This window comes from Pleurodeles waltl, chromosome 1_1, assembly GCF_031143425.1.
Source record: "Pleurodeles waltl isolate 20211129_DDA chromosome 1_1, aPleWal1.hap1.20221129, whole genome shotgun sequence".
In the NCBI taxonomy this organism is placed as follows: domain Eukaryota; kingdom Metazoa; phylum Chordata; class Amphibia; order Caudata; family Salamandridae; genus Pleurodeles; species Pleurodeles waltl.
In genome coordinates this window covers 557464874-557484966 of record NC_090436.1, presented here as the reverse complement: position 1 = coordinate 557484966, position 20093 = coordinate 557464874, and the positions used below count along the sequence as shown (strand labels likewise).

General features: G+C 49.6%; 1 protein-coding gene across 1 annotated transcript in view; it reads left to right on the top strand.

Annotated features, from left to right (window-relative positions):
• Positions 1-20093, top strand: part of ST8SIA4 (ST8 alpha-N-acetyl-neuraminide alpha-2,8-sialyltransferase 4) — a 353311-nt gene that overhangs the window by 289932 nt on the left and 43286 nt on the right. The window lies entirely within an intron of this gene.

Genomic DNA, 20093 nt, shown 5'->3' with positions numbered 1-20093 from the left:
TAACGTTGGGGGCCCTCCCCTGGAAGCTCCCATTTTTGGTTTCTGTCTTCAGATACTTTTTTCTGCTGTTGGATCTGAATGCTTGGCTGAAGATTCTTCAAGGAAGAAAAAGGTTTGGTTGAAGTTTGGCAAAAGTTTGCCAAACATTGGATGAAATCCAAAGGAGAACATTGAGAAAGAGGCACCAGAGGATACGAAGAGAGTAAGGGAGAAGATTTCCTATTTGATTTGAGAATGCCCAGACAGGGGCCTCCCAGTTCGACGTAATGGAGAAAACTTCCTTCCAGTTCTGCCCGAATTGTCACCATAAATTCTTGCAGAAGGACCATCACAGAGTCTGCAACCTTTGCCTGCTGATCGATCACCGAAGCCGTGACTACAATTCCTGTGCCAGGTTCAAGTTGAAGAGGATAAAGGTGAGGGAGAAGGAGAGACAGGCACACTACACCATGCAGGGACAGCAATCCATCCTAGCCCTAAGAGACATGGGTCTGTCAAGCGATAAGGAGGAAAACGTTGTCAAAGGTGCAGAGGGAGAAACATTGGACACTGAACGGAGAATCATTGACGTAGAAGCCCAGATGACCAAGAAAGAGAAAAGCCATAGGTAAAGGATATATCTACCCTGAAAAAATTGCCTGAGACTTGTAAAATAGACTTAAAGGTGTTGAAAGTAGCCTTGTCGTCGGATATTCGCCAACCAAAGGCAGGCCTGAGACAAAGATCCCCTCAAATCTTTCAAAAGGGACACTATACGTAGGAAGTCTCCAGTAAAAACACACTCATCGAAAGACAGATGAGGAAAAGACACTTTAATGTCAAAGAAAGAAAGGTCTCGCAAAGAATAAAGAAGCTTGGCGACCGATACATCATCGAAGGAATCTTTGACATCAAAGGGGATCGACGTCAATCCTCAGCCCAGGGGAACGCTCGGCAGAGTTCAAGAAAATGAGGCAAAAAAGACATTGAAGAACTCAAACCTCCTTTAACCTCATCAGTGCGTGAGTCGGCCACTTGCTGATGCACGCACATCCTCCCTGGTGCAGGTCCCAACCAGTGGCCGACGCCGGAGAGGGGCTTCAAAAATCCTCTGGTGCCTCGCACCGGAGGATTTATTTTTATTTAAAAATCCCTCTGGAGACACGGAAGAGCTTCAGTGTCTCCCCCACCTCTCACCTTCCCCTCTGTGACATCAGTGCTGATATCACAATTTGTCTTCCCCACCGGAGCAGGAAGCAGTAGGTAAAGCCGCTTTCTGCTCCGGTAGGTAAAACTGGTCCGAGAGGGCCTCCCCACCTTTCAAGAAGGCCTTGTTTGAAAGGGTAGATTTCCCCTTTCAAACAAGGCCTTCCTGAAATGGTTGCTGTGCGATCCACAGCCAGGAAACCTCACTAGACACCAGGAATTACACTTGAGGGGTCGGCCCCCTGTGAACATGCCCCCCCTCTTCCTCCAGGGGCATATTAAAAAAAATATGTTAGTTTACCCCTGGGGGGTTAAAAATAAATAAATAAAAAAAAATGTTTGCAAATTAAACTGACAGGGGGTTGCCAGGGCTGCCCCCATGAGGGGGCACTTTTTTAAAATAGATGGATGGTTTCCCTGAGGGCCTATAGACAGATAGATAGATATATGGAGACCACTTTTGTCAATGTGTGTGTGGTTTCCTGGGGGCTTTGATCTTTGATCGGCCCCCAGGGAAACCACACCCACATGTAAAAGTGATCTTTATATATATATGCCACCAGTTGTCTTGCAGCGCCCATCTTCGAAGCAATGCACATATTCCAACTGACCTGTTTCAACCGTAGCTTTTAGCAGCAATAAGAAACTCAAGCTAACTCTTGTGATTATGTTTCTGCTAGACAAGAATCAAATCTTTGTTTAGTGGCAGTTATGATTGCTTTAAGTAGTGCAGAAGGTTTATATGCCTGCTGCAAAGATCAAATCTGTATTTTATGTGAATAGCTGAGTGGATTAGTAAAGCCAGCCATTACCTGCGATATATAATACAAATGAAATGTATGTCTACTTTTCAGAAATGGTTAGCTGTCTGGGATCCACCATTGGTTTCACACCCATTTCTGTCACTAACTGGAAGGAGGCTAAAAGCACACAAAAATAGTAAAAATAGGGTATGTGTCAGTAAAATGTCAAAACTGTTGAAAATTTTGTTTTTTAGATTCAAGTCTGCCTGTTCCTGAAAGCTGGGAAGATGGTGATTTTTATGGCAAATACCCTTTGTTGATGCCATTTGGAGAGAAAAAATCTGATGATTTCTTCTGCAGAACTTATTTCCCATTTGTTTAAACAAAACACACATTTAGGCTGTATTTTGGCAAATTTCTTGGACTCCTCCAGGGAAACCAACAAACTCTGGGTACGTTTGCAATCCTCAGAATGTTGGGAAAAAAAACACACAAACTTGACATAGATAGCTTACGTGCACAAAAGGTTATGGGGGCCTAAGTGCGAACTACCCCAAATAGCCAAAATGGGGTTCAGCACTGGGGGAAAAAAGGCCCAGCAGCTAAGGGGTTAATACCTGACCCACAGTATGAGGAAGAGGAGCTCTTCTATGAGGAAGAAGAGAAGCAAAAAGGACTGGACTTGTCAGAGTACACCAATGCTCAGTGGCAGAAGCCGGAGATGGACTCCTCAGAGGAGGGAGTAGGCTGTTATTCTTCAAGGCCTTCACCTCCTGGTGACATTGGCATGTACAACAAGGTCATACAAAAGGCAGCTGATAAATATGGAGACAGCTGGTGGAGGGAAAGACACAATCTTGTTTCCTGATGGAAACTTTGTTGCCATCCTAAGCCAAGAACCAATTCCTTCTGATGCTACCTAGTGTCTTGGACCAAGGAAAGGAGGCATTTAAGGAACCCACCATGTGTTGAGCAGTGACTCCCAGAGCAGAGAATAAGTATAAATATTCATCTAAGGACCAAGCATACATCAAGGGTACAGTACCTACTAATTCCATTATCCCATCTATGGCGTGGAATAGGACCAATATCCCCTCAACATCCGGCTCTCCTTCTGACAAGGAGAGCAAGAGGATGGACCTTATTGGCAGGAAATTTGAACACAGCGCAGCCAATCAATTGTGCATTTGCAATCCAAACACCCAACTAAATAGACATGCCTACCAACACTGGGAGGAGATGGCAGAGCTAATGAAGTCTCTGCCAGAACAATACAGAAAGAGAGCTGCACACTTGGAAGAAGAGGACAAAAATGTCACGTAAAATCGGCATTGGATGCAGCATGCACAGCTAGCACACAAATGATGACATGGATCACACTATGCCATCATTCTTGGCTACGAATTTCAGATTTCAAGCCAGAAGTGCAGGCAAACATCTTAAGTATTCAGTTCAATGGAGAACAGTTGTTTAGCAACACTGTTGACAACACCCTAAACAGACTCAAAAAAGATAATGAGACTGCGAAGTCCATGGGGACGTTGCATTTCAGAAGACATATACGCCGAGGAGCAGTGCCAAAATGCAGGCCTACTGGAAGAGGCAGCTTCCCAAAGGGCACATCACACCAGGCCTTCCAGGGAAGTAGCCCTGTTTCTGCACCCCAGCAACACTGGCAGTATCAGCAGAAAGAACAGCAGTCCTTTCGGGGAAGAGCACGGGGTAGAGAACAACCTCACAAGGAGGCACAACCCCTGCCAACAAGTGACTTCCCAAAGACTAAACTTGGAGCATGCTTTCACAATGGAACTCTTTTTGTCAAAAAGGAATAAGATATCAAGTAGTGTAAGAAATAAATCATAAGCAAATCATTTTTCATGAAGACAGAAAATACTGTGGAGACTCAATCCCAAATAACAGACAACAACCAGAATGAAATTGTAGATATCAAATCAATCAGTAAAGTTTAATTACGTACGCATCCAAAAAAAGTTCCCAAAGACACACAGCCTCTCACACACAACACTAGTGGGAGACAGAATAATACACTTCCTTCAGGCGTGGAGGAAGGTAACATCAGACAAATGTATCTTCAACATCATAGAATATGGATACTGCATTGAATGAGAAAGGATACCTTCAGCAAGAGGACCAAAGAAGAAGATACATCAGAGGTCTTCAAACTGGGGGATGGGCCCCCATAGGGGGGCCTCAAGTGATCCCTGGATCCCATAGTGGGCGCCAGACTCTGGCCAAAAGAAGCATTATGCAGATAACAGGCCTGTGTTTTAAGCAGAAACATGTTATTGCATTTTTAAAAAGGCAAGAGTACTTTGCTGCAATGTTTAAATAGGTCTGGACATATTTAAACATTGCCATTCTTTATAAAATAGTTGTGAAAAATTCAGAAGGGGAGGCCCAATGATTTTTAGTTTTCAACAGGGGGGGCGCGGCGTTAAAACGTTTGGAGACCACTGAGATACATTCAGGTGATCAAAAATCATGTATCTATGACCAATTATATACCTCAGATTCATAAACAATTTTATAAGGACAAAAAGATTCAAAATGACAACCTTCCAGGAGGTCATCCCACAATTGCAAAACACAAATAATCCCTAAGGTTTGTGCTGAACAAGTATCAATGCCAGTTCGGGACAAAATCAGTGCCAAGGATTTTCACAAAGTGTCTAGCAGCAGTAGCTGCACTACTCAGAAGCATGGCAGACATGTCTATTCTTACCTGGACAACTAGTTACAAAGAGAAAACAGCAACAACAAATGCAAAGAGCATACACTGAAGGTAATGAGGACACTATTTACATTGGGTTTTTCTATTAACATAGAGAAGTCATCACCAACACCAGAACAAGAAAAAATGTTGGGAGCAAGGATCAACTCAATGCAAAGGAAAGTATTCCCCAGTGAAAGGAAAATACAGTCACTGTTGCTGGAAGCTTACCTTTACCAGAAGGGGCAGGCCCTGAACGTGGGGAACTTATTAACAAAGATGGCTTCATGCATCCATATTTGCAGTACGGATGAGACCAATTCAGGAATGGCTACAGAACCAATGGTCACCAACCACAGCGAGTTGGGAGGATATAGTGGTTGTCATGCAGAAACTACAGCATGAAATGGTGTGGTGGAACAAATCACATGTAACACAAGAAAGGACATTTACACAACCAACACCAACAGTAACCATTACAATAGATGCCTCTCATATGGGCTGGGGAGCACACATGAACTCACTCAAAGTACCAGGAGTCTGAAAGGAACAGGCGGCCATACAGTATATCGATATACTTAAAAGCCTTTCAGAAAAAGTTACTGGGAAAGACAATATTGGCCCAATCAGACGAGAAAGAGGGGACTCAATCATTTGCTCTTTCCAAGCTAGCACAAGAAATTTGGAAGTGGGAAATACAGAGGAACATAGAGATAACAGCAGTTCATCTACCAGACTAGAACAATGTGAAAGCAGACAGGATGAGAAGACAAGCATCGTGCCTACGTGAATAGGAACTCAATCAAACAGTACTGAAAAAGATCTTTAGGAGTTGGGAATCTCAAAAAATATATATTTTTGCACCCCCAAGGAATGCAAAATGCCACAACTTTGCTTCCAATTAATCAGACCACCAATCTTTAGGGGATGCCCTGTTGACAGACTGATCAGGGATATTTTCCAAGGCTTTCCCCTGATACCACTGTTACACAGACAGATCATCAAATGCAGAAGATAAAAGATGATTCTAATACAATGGACGCAACATACATGGTTTTCAGAGCTGATAGAAATGGTGCATTCTAAAACTGCCAATAAGAAAAACCCTGTTGTCAATAAGAGAAGGGTGCTACACCCAGAACCAGAATGTTTGAGCCTGGCAGACTCATCTAAAACTGCCAGAGGAAATAATGGCTGTTCTTGTAGAAGCAAGAAAGCCAACTACAAAGAACTGCTACATTGCTAAAAGTAAACTATGGGCCAGATGTATGAAACATTTTTGCACTCGCAAACAGTGCAAATCCTACAAATCGGCCGTTTGCGAGTGCAGTCCAATGGCAGCGAGAGTCATTTTTTCTACCACGCACACTACTAGGGTGCCCAGTTACATCACTGGCACCTCTATTGTCACCCTCAGTGGCAGTGCTGTGCCTGGCACTGCGCCGTCTGGTGTCCGCTGCTGGTACGGCAACACTGCTGAGGCTGGAACTGTCCTCAGTGTCCCCCAGTGCTAGCTTACTCGGAGTGGCTGATCTTGGTCCCATAATGTGTTCGATCACATTTGTGATTTGCACAAGTCCATTGACAACGTCCCTGCTGCTGTGTGCTGCCTCCACTTGCGCAGCCACTGCATGACGGGCAATCAATGCTGTCGAATTTGCCATCCTGTTAGAGGAACGGCAGAAGCTGCCAAATATGGTACGGAATCTGCACTCCTGTCTGCGCTGGCTCACCCTCTCATGGCTCAGCTCCTGGCAGAGTTCACGGACAGCACTTGTAAGGTCCCTGGTGTCCTGTGATGCCTGCACTTGTCCCTCAAGCAGCTGTACAATATTACTATTGAGTGAGTCAAGTTGGCGATGCAGGCCCATCATGTTGCGCATATGTTTGTGCAGGTTTCTGTCTAATGCAAGGATCTGCTTATTTTGCAGACGCTGCTGCAACATAGCAGCTTCCAGGCCACCGAATAAGGGGGGACCCTCATCTGACTCATGCTGCTGTGCCCAGGACTCTGTCGCAATCCTGAGTGGTGCTGTGGTTGGATGACACCTGCCCTCTGGCATCTGGCTGCGCCTGTCTGGTGCTGATGGTGTGCTTGGCCCTTCCTGCTGCTCATCAGAGTAGTTGCTGAGCTCTGGCAGTGGCAGTGCCCAGGGCCTGCGTCGTCCAGTCGATATGTGGAGGGACCCACTGGTGTTCGAATCTGAGGGCAGATGGATGTCTGTCTCTCCTACACATGCAGATGCTGTGGCTGCCGGGCCTGGCCCACCTGCAACAACAATATGCAGCATGTCAGTTCTGTATGTTACATTTTCTGTCAGACAATGGCAATAAAGGTACAGGTACTGCTCTACACGGTGTTGTGTGTGTTGTGTTACTCTGGGTGTCACTATTCTTAAATACATTGTTGTGCTACTTTCTGCTCTAGGTTGTGAACTGCCACTCCCATAATGCATTGTAGTGCTGCTTCTAAGATGTGGACTGGACTACTTCTCACACTGTTTCACATTACTTGCTAATTCCTAAGGGGCTTTTGTGCATACACATATAGGGTTACAAAACAATCTTGCACTTACCTTGGCTGGTACTCGGTGTGCCGGAGGTGTCGCTCTCTGTGACCCCAGTCACAGCTTCAGGGAGGAGTGTGGACTCCACTAGGTCCTCCAATGGTGTTGATGGTGCCTCTGTGGGTGGACCGCCTCCTGTACCCCTGGCCTCCGCAAGTCTCCTTGCCACCCTCTCCTTTGCACGGGACCGCAGGTCATACCACCTTTTTTTATCTCTTCAATGGAGCGCTGTGCCACTCCAATAGCGCAGATTTTGGACTGTGTGTCCAGCCATAGTCTCCTCTTTTCACTCTCAGGCACCTGGAGTGAGCTTTTTCCAAACAGGCGGTCATGGCTCCTCACCACCTCCTCAGTTAGTACCTCAAGCTCCTGGTCACTGAATTTCAGCTTGCGCTTCCTTTTACCCTTCTCCTGTGCTTGGCCAGGGGTATCCATCCTGGCTCAGGTGTTCTTGCTCCTTCTGAGTGCTACTCTGTGTGGCTGGGCTGCTCTCTCTCAGGATGCTGGTTTGAGTGTGGCACCTGAAACTGCCTGGGATGACTCAATTCCTGCTGGTGATGTCATCAGGCTCCTCCAGGTGTGCATTCTCGAACTTTCTCGCATTTTGCGATTTTTTTACCGAATCGCAAAAAAATCGCAATTTGCGATAATGCTAATTGCGATTCAGTAAATGGGCCTCGCAAAACACAAATAGCGATTTTTAAGAAATCGCTATTTCCGGATCGCAATATTGTTACATGGCCTATTGCGACTCGGAAATAGCGATTTCTTAAAAATCGCTATTATCGATTCGCAAGCTCCAGTTTTCATATATATGGCCCAATACTCCTTAAGGTGTCTTAAAAGGGTCTTATTAAGGAACAACACTAAGGACACAATAGTGTTAAAATATTGCATACACCAATTAGACGGCAAGTTAACATATGCATTGTTGAAAGTACACTTAGCTGCAATAGTGGCCTACACAAGAACTAAGAAGAAACTTCTAAGCTTCTTCACGGCTCTTGTAATAAAAATGTTCTTAGAAATGGTAAAGAGAATCGCACCACCAAGAAAGATACCTGCACCCACATGGAATCTAAGGGGGTCATTACAACCCTGTCGGACGGTGTTAAAGGTGCGGTAATACCGCAAACAGGCCAGCGGACAAAAAAAGGGAATTATGACCGTGGCGGAAACCGGCAACATAGACAGCCACTTTAAAACTCCGACCGCCACGGCGGTACAGACGAGCAGCGCGGCGGTCACCGCCAACAGACAGGCGGAAGACAATGTTTCGCCCACAGTATCACAACCCGCCAATTCACCACCTTTTCCGGGGCGGATTCACAGTGGATAAAAACACGGTGGAAACAGCTTTTGCAATGGGAAAACGCTCACCTTAACACACTCGACGAGGAAGGAGGACACCATGGAGCCGGAATTACAAATCCTACCTGCCCTTGTCTTCCTGCTCATTTATGAACACCAGCAGCGGCGAAGACAACGGTGAGTACTGCACCTACGACATAGGGGAGGCAAAAATAAGGGGGACACACACGAAACACCCCCACCCTCGCACATTATAACACACACAGCTATGCATGTCAAAACATCACAGTAACAACCCAGAACCCCCCCGGAAGAATGCAAAGACCAAAGGAAATCAGTCGAAAAATTGTAATGTATCAAAATACAGTTACCAAAAATATACAGATATAAATATATACACAATCAAAAGTATATACATTACGAGAAGCAGTGCAGGTATGCACATATCAATGTCCGTGCACCACTGGTCCAAAAATGCATGGGCGAGGCCCACAATAGATACCTGTCCACAAACGGAGAGAACACTGCTGGTGCATCAGATCGAAATACAACAGGCACCTCAAGGGGAAGGGAAGAGGGGGGCACCTCAGCCGGATTACAGCACCACGCCAGATCCACGACGGGGCTCCATGCCCATTGATGTATCCTGGGGAGTGCAAAGCCACAGTCTCTCAAGTCACTACAGTGGGTGGGTTGCCCACTGTACCATCCTGGGGAGTACAAAGCCACAGTCTCTCAAGTCTCTACAGTGGGTGGGTTGCCCACTGTTACATCCTGGTGAGTGCAAAGCCACAGTCTCTCAAGTCTCTACAGTGGGTGGGTTGCCCACTGTACCATCCTGGGGAGTGCAAAGCCACAGTCTCTCAAGTCACTACAGTGGGTGGTTTGCCCACTGTACCATCCTGGGGAGTGCAAAGCCACAGTCTCTCAAGTCTCTACAGTGGGTGGTTTGCCCACTGTACCATCCTGGGGAGTGCAAAGCCACAGTCTCTCAAGTCCATACAGTAGGTGGTTTGCCCACTGTACCATCCTGGGGAGTACAAAGCCACAGTCTCTCAAGTGGATGACAGTCTCCACTGGGTCTGGAGGGGGAATGGGGCCCACACTGCATTTAGCTCCCCGTGACGGTTCCTGTACCGTCACAGTCCCAGCTGTACATGGGAAAACAATGCTTGATGTGGCGGTGATTCCCTTGTTCTGCGGTGCATTGCCATGGCGGTCTCTGATCTGTTCAGCGGTTCTCTGCCCTGTTCAGCGGTGCTGTGCCCTGTTCAGCGGTATTCACCATGGCGGTGATTCCCTTGTTCAGCGGTGCATTGCCATGGCGGTCTCTGATCTGTTCAGCGGTTCTCTGCCCTGTTCAGCGGTGCTGTGCCCTGTTCAGCGGTCTTCACCATGGCGGTTATTCCCTTGTTCAGCGGGGCTTTGCCATGGCGGTCTCTGATCTGTGCAGAGGTTCTCTGCCCTGTTCAGCGGTGCTGTGCCCTGTTCAACGGTCTTCACCATGGCAGTGATTCCCTTGTTCAAAGGGGCTTTGCCATGGCGGGTTCTGATCTGTGCATTGGTGTGTGGCATGACGGTCCCTCATTTTCCAGCGGGGCTGTGGCAGCCTGGGCCCTCCTGTGCACTGACTCTGGCGGTGGTCTCCTGACCAGTGAAGATACTTGTGCCCTCCTGCGCAATGACTCTGGCGGTGGTCTCCTGACTAGTGACGATACTTGTGCCCTCCTGGGCAATGACTCTGCCGGTGGTCTCCTGACCAGTGACGACAATGCTGGCGGTGGCGTCCCGGCCGCCGGGGAGGATGGCGCCCTTCTCCGCCGTGCTGCTCTCACCAGACTGTGCAGACTTCCTCTGGCCCTTCACCACCTTTGGAGGAGTCACAGCTGACTCTGCAATCCCCCTGGGACCCTTGTGAGCAGTTTTGCCGCCCGGAGTCTTCACCCTGTCCCGTCGGCCACTTTCCAACTTTAGATGCTTTACAGGGGGTGGACTGGCAGTGCTTTGGCTCCGTGTCACACTGCCTGCCCTGGTGGCCGGTACACTCCACACACCTGTAACATGCACCACTGGTACTGGAGTTTTTTTGGCTGCGGCGCTACTACGGGACTTATGAATTGGAGGGGTGGGTATGGGGGCAAAGAGGTCAACGTTGCCGAGGGAGAGTTTATGACGAACACTGGGATGGGTCGCTGGAGGGGGTCTGGGAGTGGAGGAAGAGGAGGTGGTTGTAGGAGGTGTCACTTTAGGTGTTTTGGGTGCAGGTGCAGGTACTGGAGGCTGTCGTGAGGTGGATGGATGTTGGGTGTTTGGTTGCCCGCGTTTGTGTACTTTGGGAGGGGGCGTCACAGACACACTGCGAGAGGACACAGGGGACGTGTAAATGGGAGTGGGGGTGGTGAATGCAGGTGAGCGGGGTGTGGTGCTGGGTGTTCTGGTGCGAGTCCTAGTGCCTGTACATGTAGTGCATGCAGGTGAGAGCGTAGACGACACTGGGAGGGAGGAGGGAGACGATGAGGAGGGGGACACAGTGGAGGCAGTGGATGTTGCTGTGTCTGTATGTGTCTGATGCTTGTGTGAGTGCCTGTGGGATGTGTGGTGCCTATGTTTGCCTGAGCTACTTTTGGGTGTTGAGGTGTGTGCATGCTTGTCTGTTGGTGTGCTTGGGATAGGCAGGGGTACAGGGGACTGGGTCTGGGTGGAGGAAGTTGGAGGGGGGAGGCTAGACACAGGGACAATGGCTGCCATCAGTGCTGAGGCCAAAGATTGCAGGGTTCAATGAAGGGCAGCCTGACCAGAATGAATGCCCTCCAGGAATGCATTACCGTGTTGCAACTCCCTTTCTACACCCTGGATGGCATTCACAATGGTAGACTGCCCAACAGTGAGTGACCTGAGGAGGTCAATGGCCTCCTCACTGAGGGCAGCAGGGGTGACAGGGGCAGGGCCTGAGGTGCCTGGGGCAAAGGTGATGCCCACCCTTCTGGGTGAGCGGGCACGGGGCGAACGCTGAGGGGCTGCTGGGAGGGTGGTGCTGGTAGGGGAGGTGGTGGCTGTACCTGTAGAAGTGGGGGGCACAGATGGTGCCGCCACCACAAGGGAGCTCCCATCGGCAGACGAGTCCGTGTCGCTGTTTGGTGATCCGGTGCCCAACGTGAAGCTCCCCTCGCTCTCCGTCCCACTGGTGCATTCTGAGTCCGTGGTGTGGCCCTCCATGGCCATGTTGGATGCAGCTCCCTCGTGCTCCGGTGCCACTGTACCTCCGCCTGATGATGCTGATGCACAAAAGAACAGGGAGAGCAGAAAAAGGGGGGGGGGGGGTGACGACAGAAGAAAGACAGGTTGAGTGCATGGCATACCGCTACAGTTGGTGGACAATACAGACACAGCAGCCCCCTGCACTACGCCGTGCTCCTGGCCTCTACAGATGCAATTCCTGGGATCTGGCCTACATGGCTATGGTGGACATCTGCACACATGGAAGCCACAGGGGCATGTATACCTGTACTTGGCACTCTACTGCGGTGGGGTGGAGTGCCACATGGCCTGCATTACGGAGGGGCCTAGCCTATGGAAGTCGCCCTGGCCTAGGGAAACCCACAGCCCTTCTCCCACACCTAGACCCCTCAACTGCGCGCAATGTCCCCAGAATGATTGTGTACTCACCCCCTTGTGTCTGCTGTGATGCCCTCAAGCGCCCATCCAACTCAGGGTAGGCCAGCGCCAGGATCCGGAACATCAGGGGGGTCATGGGGTGACGGGCACCCCTCCCACGTTGGGAGGCCATCCCCAGCTGAGCCTCCGCCGTCTTCTTGCTCCAGCGGCGAATGTCCTCCCATCTTTTACGGCAGTGGGTGCCCCGTCTCTGGTGGACCCCCAGGGTCTGGACGTCCTTGGCGATGGCACGCCAAATGTCCTTCTTCTGGTGGGCACTGACCTACATGACATGCACAGGGAAAGAAGAGAAGTCATTAGCAAGAGCACCGTCGAAGTGAGTGGGCACCATCCCTGCCTTTGCCATGAGGCACATGCATTCACAGTCCTTCATGTTCACTGCACTCTGCCCCCTTCCCTCTTACAACCAGCCCTCTCCACCCAGGCAAAGCCCATACAAGGTGCTCCCTGTGTACTTACCTGTTGGTCTGGAGGACCGTAGAGTAGTGTGTACTGGGGGAGGACCCCGTCGACTAGCTTCTCCAACTCCTGAGCAGTGAAGGCAGGGGCCCTTTACCCAGACGCAGCAGCCATTGTCTCTTCCAGACCGAGGTCACAGCAGCACTTGCAGTGTAGGTCCTCTCCTGTCGAAGATCAGGTATCAAGTGATTGAACAGATAGAAAATGGCGGTCACGTCCGCGGCGGTGACGTCCGCGGCGGTGACGTCCGCATCGGTGCGTATCATCACCGCCGGCGCACTTCATCATTGGCTCCTGGGACCCATAGGGTCCAATGTTAACCAATGCAGCATTGCGCCGCGGTCTACGACCGCCTACCGCAATGGTGTACAACGCCAGCGCAGTTACCTCACATCCCACTGTCCCAGTTTAGAGGTCAGACAGCTGCCATTTCAGGGGTCCACATGGCTTAATTTGCAACTGCGTCACACATACCTGGGCCTACACTCGACACACATACAAGAAGAATTTTTGACTTTGGTGTCGTGTTCTGTGTATCTGTGGCTACATACCTATGATTTTGTTGACTCTGTGGTCGCTGTTGTCCTTCCTAGGCACCGTCAGCTTGGACATTTGAGAAGATGGCGGAATCCTCCTGTGTACCGACCGCTGGAAGACCTGTTGACAATGGAGGAGCGACATTTACTCATCACCTACAGGTTTGACCGTGCCACTATCCAGGAACTATGTACCCAGTTGGAGCCAGACCTGATGTCACCAATCCGCCATCCCACAGGAATCCCCCCTCAAGTGCAGGTGCTGTCAGTGCTCCATTTCCTTGCAAGTGGCTCATTTCAGACAACAGTGGCCATGGCATTTGGGATGTCCCAGCCTATGTTTTCCAACGTGTAGTCCAGAGTGTTGTCTGCCCTGCTGAAACACGTAAGGAGCTACATAGTTTTCCCTCCGGTGGAGGATTTGCCTACAGTGAAAGGTGACTTCTATGCCCTTGGACATATCCCCAACATCATAGGTGCTATTGATGGCACCCATGTAGCTCTGGTCTCCCCCCACAGGAGTGAACAGGTGTACAGGAACAGGAAGAGTTATCATTCGATGAATGTACAGATGGTATGTTTGGCAGACCAGTACATCTCCCAGGTAAATGCTGGATCAGTGCATGACACCTACATCCTGCGTAATAGCAGCATCCCTTATATGATGGGTCAACTCCAGAGGCACCGGGTGTGGCTATTAGGGGACTCTGGTTACCCCAACCTGTCCTGGCTATTGACCCCAGTGAGGAATCCGAGGACCAGGGCAGAGGAACGCTACAATGAGGCCCATGGGCGGACTAGGAGGGTGATCGGACGCACCTTCGGCCTCCTTAAGGCCTGGTTCAGGTGCCTCCATATGACAGGTGGTTCCCTATTCTACTCACCAAGGAAGGTGTGCCAGATCATCATCGCCTGCTCGATGCTTCACAATCTTGCTTTGCGACGCCAGGTACCTTTTCTGCAGGAGGATGGTACAGATGGCGGTGTTGTGGAGCCTGTGGAGCCTGTGGACAGTGATGAGGAGGACGCTGAGGAAGAAGACATAGACAACAGGGAGTCAGTCATACGGCAATATTTCCAGTGGCATACAGGTGAGAACAGTTTTCTTTTTTACATTACATTCACTTTCACACTTCTACCTCTATCCTGTCTGTCATTTCATAGCAGTATTTGGTCACTGAGTTGTACCTTTCCATTATGGTTTCACAGGTGTGGTTAGCAACGTGTGTCATCTGCTTGCATCCTTCAAGGACTTGTGATGTGTGACATAGGTATGTTGGCTATAGAATCGGAAAGCATGTTGACACTGTCATTGATTATACATATTTACCAAATCACAGACTGACTCCAGATTGTTTTGTGGTTCAAGGGTGTTTATTTCAGTGCTCACAAATGGAGGGGGGTAGTGATATGGTGATGGGGGACGGTGGAGGAATGTCCATGGCAGAGTCCAGTCCATTAGTCACACAGGTGCACTGCCCATATGGGCATAGGAAGTGGAGATGGGGCACTTCCAATCGGGACAGGGTAACAAAGTGGGACAGTGGGAGGACAATCAGGGTGGTCTCATTTCCTGGCGGGGGTCTTGCCATCTTGCTCTGTCCTGTTCCTGGATCTCAGGGACCGCTTGGGGGTGGTTGTCCGTCTGCAGGGGGTGGGGTGCTGGTGTGGAGGTCCTGTGGAGGGGCGTCCTGTCCACTAGCGCCGGCGGAGGTGGTGGGCAGTTCATCGTCCATGCTAGTGTCAGGGGCCCCTTGGAGTGCCACTGTGTCCCTCATGGTCTTTTGTATGTCCTTCAGCACCCCTACGATGGTGCCCAGGGCGGAGCTGATGGTTCTGAGCTCCTCCCTGAGCCCCAAATACAGTTCGTCCTGCAGGCGCTGGGTCTCCTGAACTTGGCCAGTACCGTGGCCATCGTCTCCTGGGAGTGGTGGTATGCTCCCATGATGGAGGAGAGGGCCTCGTGGAGAGTGGGTTCCCTTGGCCTGTCCGCCCCCTGTCGCACAGCAGCCCTCCCAGTTCCCCTGTGTTCCTGTGCCTCCGTCCCCTGGACCATGTGCCCACTACCACTGCCCCCAGGTCCCTGTTGTTGTTGGGGTGGTGGGTTCTCCTGGGTTCCCTGTAGTGGTGGACACACCGCTGATTGACGTGTCCTGGGTAGGGAGGTATGGGCCCGCTGGGTGGGTGCTGTGCTGGTGTTACCAGAGGGTGGAAGGTCAGTGTTGGGCTGTGCCTGTGCAAGGGGAACCGACTGTCCCGAGGCCCCCGATGGTCCGGGCTGGTCATCAGGATCCAATAGGGCAGAGCTGCTGTCGTCACTGTGGGCCTCTTCTGTGGGTGGAGTGGAGATGTCTGGACCCTCCGGTGTGTTGACGTTCCGTAGTGGTCCTGCATGTTTGTAAGAGCATGATTAGTGCATGTGTGTGAGTAATGGTGTGCAATGGCAGGGTGTTTGTGTACCCCAGTGCAAGCATTCCTGTGTGTGGGTTTGTGTGATGATGGTTAGGGGGTTGTTATGGGTATGTGCAGTGAGCATGCCTTGGTGAGGGCTGACCATGCTTTGTTTTTGCATGTGGGGCTTGGTGTTGGGATGGGTGGTTTGTGTTATGAGAACATTAGTGAGGAGTTGGAGTGATACGGGTGGGGGGTGAGGGGGGGGGGAGTGTGATGGCATGCAGGTAGGGTGGGGATATAATAGTTGAGATTGAACTTACCAGTGTCCATTCGTCCACCGACTCCGCCGAGGCCCTCTGGATGCATGATGGTCAAGACTTGCTCCTCCCATGTTGTTAGTTGTCGGGGAGGAGGTGGGGTCCACCGCCAGTCTGCTGTACTGCGATGTTGTGCCTGGATACCATAGAACGCACCTTCCCCCTTAGGTCATTCCACCTCTTCCTGATGTCCTCCCGATTTCTTGGATGCTGTCCCATAGCGTTGACCCTGTCGATGATTCTTTGCCATAGCTCCATCTTCCTGGCTATGGATGTATGCTGCACCAGTGAGCCAAATAGCTGTGGCTCTACCCGTAGGATTTCCTCCACCATGACCCTGAGCTCCTCCTCAGAAAACTGGGGGTGTCTTTGGCGTGACATGAGGTGGTGTGGGTGATGTGTGGGGTATTGTAAGTGTTGATGGATGTGGTGATGTGTAGTAGTGTGTGGTATATTGTGCGTGTAATGTTGTATGGATGATGGTGTTGTGTGCGTCTGGGTGGTGGGGTTCTCAGTTGCTGTGCTCTCTGTCTATCTGGCCTTCGTCTCTAATGTTTTGTCGTAGGGGTGTGTGGGTGATGTGGGTGTGTGTTTTATATTGTGTTGGGTGTGTGGGAGTGGTGTTTGTATGTGTATCAGGTGTGTGTATTTCGATTTGTCCAATGTGGCGGTGTTTTGGAGATGTTTGTGTATTTTGAGCGCGGCGGTGTGTACCACCAATGGAATACTGTGGTTGAAAGACCGCCGTGAAGATTCGTGTGTCGTGATAGCATGGGCGTGTTTCTGTTGGCGTGACGGTGGAGGAATTGTTTTTGCCAGTTTATCACTGAACTTTGGTGTGGCGGTCTTGTGTGGGTGTCTGAGTTTCGGCGGTTTCCGAGATGTGGGTCATAATAGCTGTGGCGAAATTCCGCGGCCGCGGCAGTGTTTTGGCGGTCTTCTGCGCAGCGGTAAACGCCATTTACCGCCAATTTTGTAATGAGGGCCTAAATGTGGTACTGACTCAATTAATGAAGACATCCTTTGAGCCTTTGCACAAGGCCACACTAAAGATGCTCATGCTAAAGACAGCATTCCTGGGGGCAATAACATCTATTCACATGGTGCGTGAAATACAAGCACTCACGATTCAAGAACCATATTTACAGATTCACAAGGGCAGAAGTGTTGTGAGGATAGATCCACCATTACCTAAGGTAAGTTCACACTGCTACATAAACCAAACAATACAAATACCAAAACCCAAAAAATAATGCAGAGTGTTACAAAGGCTGGAGGCAAGACATAATGTAATACATTGAAAAGAGAAAGACAAGCAGGAAGACAAAGCAACTATTTGTTTCCTTTGCAGAAAACAATATGGGGAAACCCATAATTAAGGACACAATTGCAGGATGGATCACCCAAACTATTTGACTATTCCACACAAGTGCAGGAGAGAGACTAAACTCAACCCAAAAGGCACACTGAACAAGGAAAAAAGGAGCAACCATTGCCTTTCTAGTAAATACACCTCTTAGAAATCAGGTCTCTATTTGGCAGAGGTATACTCCCTTTTCCAAGTAGGGACCACAATCCTAGTCAGGGCAAGTCATGACACAATCCAAATGATCCTGTGCCCACCACCCTCTGTTAGCTTGGCACTGAGCAGTGAGACCTAACTGAGAAGGCAATGTTTAAAGTATTTGTGCAATAAATCATACAGTAACACAGTGAATACACTACAAAATTATACCACACAGATTTAGAAAAATAGATCATATTTATCTGAATAAACTACTGTTGAAACAATGAGAATCCAATGTACACAAGTAAAGATATGAGGTTTCAAAGATGAAATTCAACTAAAGTGCCTAGAAACACAATAGCTCCAACTGGGGCTATCACCGTGTAGTTGACAGAATCGTTCCCAACAATCTGACACCACTGGTGTTGGTCACGAAGTCACACAGACCCCCAGGTACAGAACCTTTTGAAAATGAAGAACCAGGATGTCGTAGAGAGTCAGAAAGAGGCATTGCTGGATTTGGTGCGGTGTCAGTCTCTTCTGGCTTCCGAGGAGATGAGGCGTTAGTTCCGCACTGCAGGTGGAGATGAGGCGTCAGTTCTGCCTGGATGCAGGGGGAAATGATGCGGTACCATCCTCAGTGCACCGATTCTTTGTGACCCAGCGGGATCGCTGGTCCTGGTCCGTCCGGACCTGATGTGTTGACTTTGCAGTGTTATGATGACCCTGAGTGACATCAGCGGAGTCGCAGCAGCATCGGACTGGCCTTTGCCAGCCGTGGTCATTGCGCGCAGTGGGATCCATGAAGCGGGAGCAGGCTGCGGCGTCATTCGCATTTCTGAAGTCATTCCAGAGCCGCAAGGAGTAGGGTATTAACAAAAAGCCAGCAGGTGAAGTCTTTGCTGTCCCTGAGACTTCTGAACAGGAGGCAAGCTCAATCTAAGCCCTTGGAGAGCACCTCTGGGGGAAGACAGAGTCTTTACCGCACAGTCAGAGGTCAGCAGGGCAGCAGGACAACAGCAGGGCAGCAGTCCTTCTCAGCAAAGCAGTCCAAGGAGTCCTTTGGGCCACCAGGCAGGTTTTCTGACAGAGTTCTGGTGCAGGTCCAAAATTGCCTGAGCTGGTTGGGTCAGAGACACAATTTATATACACAAAAAATGCAGTGGGAGTGGGGGAATTCATAGAGTGGTTTTGAAGTGCAGAAATTCCCCTTTCAGCCCAGTCCTCTCTGCCAGGGTCCCTGTGGGGAGGTTATCAATCCTTTGTGTGAGGCCAGGCCACTGGCCTTTGAAATGTAAGTGACAGACCCTCCACCCTTCCAGCCCAGGAAGACCCATTCAGTATGCAGATGAATGTAGATGTGACTGAGGGCCTCATTACAAACCTGGCAGTCTGAGTGCCATATTACAACCGCAGCGGTAGTGCCACGGTCAGATAGCCAGCACCGGCAGGATTTGTTGTCCCGGTGGTCTGGGGTCCTAATCCGCTAGGGCATCGCGGCAAGCAGCGCTGCCCTGAGAATTAAGACTTTGTTCTCCACCAGCGATTTCATGGTGATTTCAACCTTTTGGCATGGACAGTGGAGGGGGTCCCCATGGCCAGCGTTGCAGACAGTGAATATTACGAGGGTGGTGGTGCAGCCTGCATCCTACGGAGACTGCTGTAGGGTGTTTGCCACTAGGCCGGTTGGTGGAAACTCTGGTTTCTACCCACTGACTTAGCAGGAAACTTGTCATGGGCCCAGCGGGAAGGCAGCCACAATGACAGCAACGTCCCTGTCGGAGGTTCAGCAGATGGTGAAAAACATTCACCGAACACATAATCAGGCCCTGAGTTTCCTGTATTTGTGGTTTGTCTGGATGAAATGCACAAAGGAGCTGTCAACCAGCACAGATCAGACGTTGATCAGAATCTACCACTCAAATGTATATGAGGGCAGTCTCTAAAGGGAGCATGCCTCACAGTAGTGGAAAATGAATTTTGAGTTTTTCACTTCCAGGACATATAAAACACATAAGTACATGTCCTGCCTTTTACCTACATAGCGCCCTGCTCTAGGGGTTACCTAGGGCCTACCTTAGGGGTGACTTATATGTATCATAAGGGAAGTTTATGGCTTGGCAAGCACTTCTGAATGCCAAGTCGAAGTGGCAGTGAAACTGCACACACAGGCCTTGCAATGGCAGGCCTGAGACATGGTTAAGGGGTTACATATGTGGGTGGCACAATCAGTGCTGCAAGATCACTAGCAGCATTTAATTTACAGGCCCTGGGCACACGTAGTGCACTTTGCTAGGGACTTGCAAATAAATCAAATATGCCAATTGGGTATGAACCAATGTTTCCATGTTTAAAGGAGAGAGCATATGCACTTTAGCATTGCTTAGCAGTAGTAAAGTGTGAAGAATCCTAAAACAAGCAAAAACTGTGTCAGAAAAGTGGAGGTAGGCAGGGGAAATGTTGACGGATGATCACCCAAAGGCTGTCAGGTATAACAATGCCTTTTTATAAGATATATGTATGGCACCAACATGGTCATCTATGCACACGTTCACAAAACACTACTGCATGAACATTCAAATGAACAAGGAAGCTCAAGTGAGACAAAAGGTGTTAAAACATCTATTTAGGACTTTAAGTCCATCTTCACCCCAACCACCACAAAATG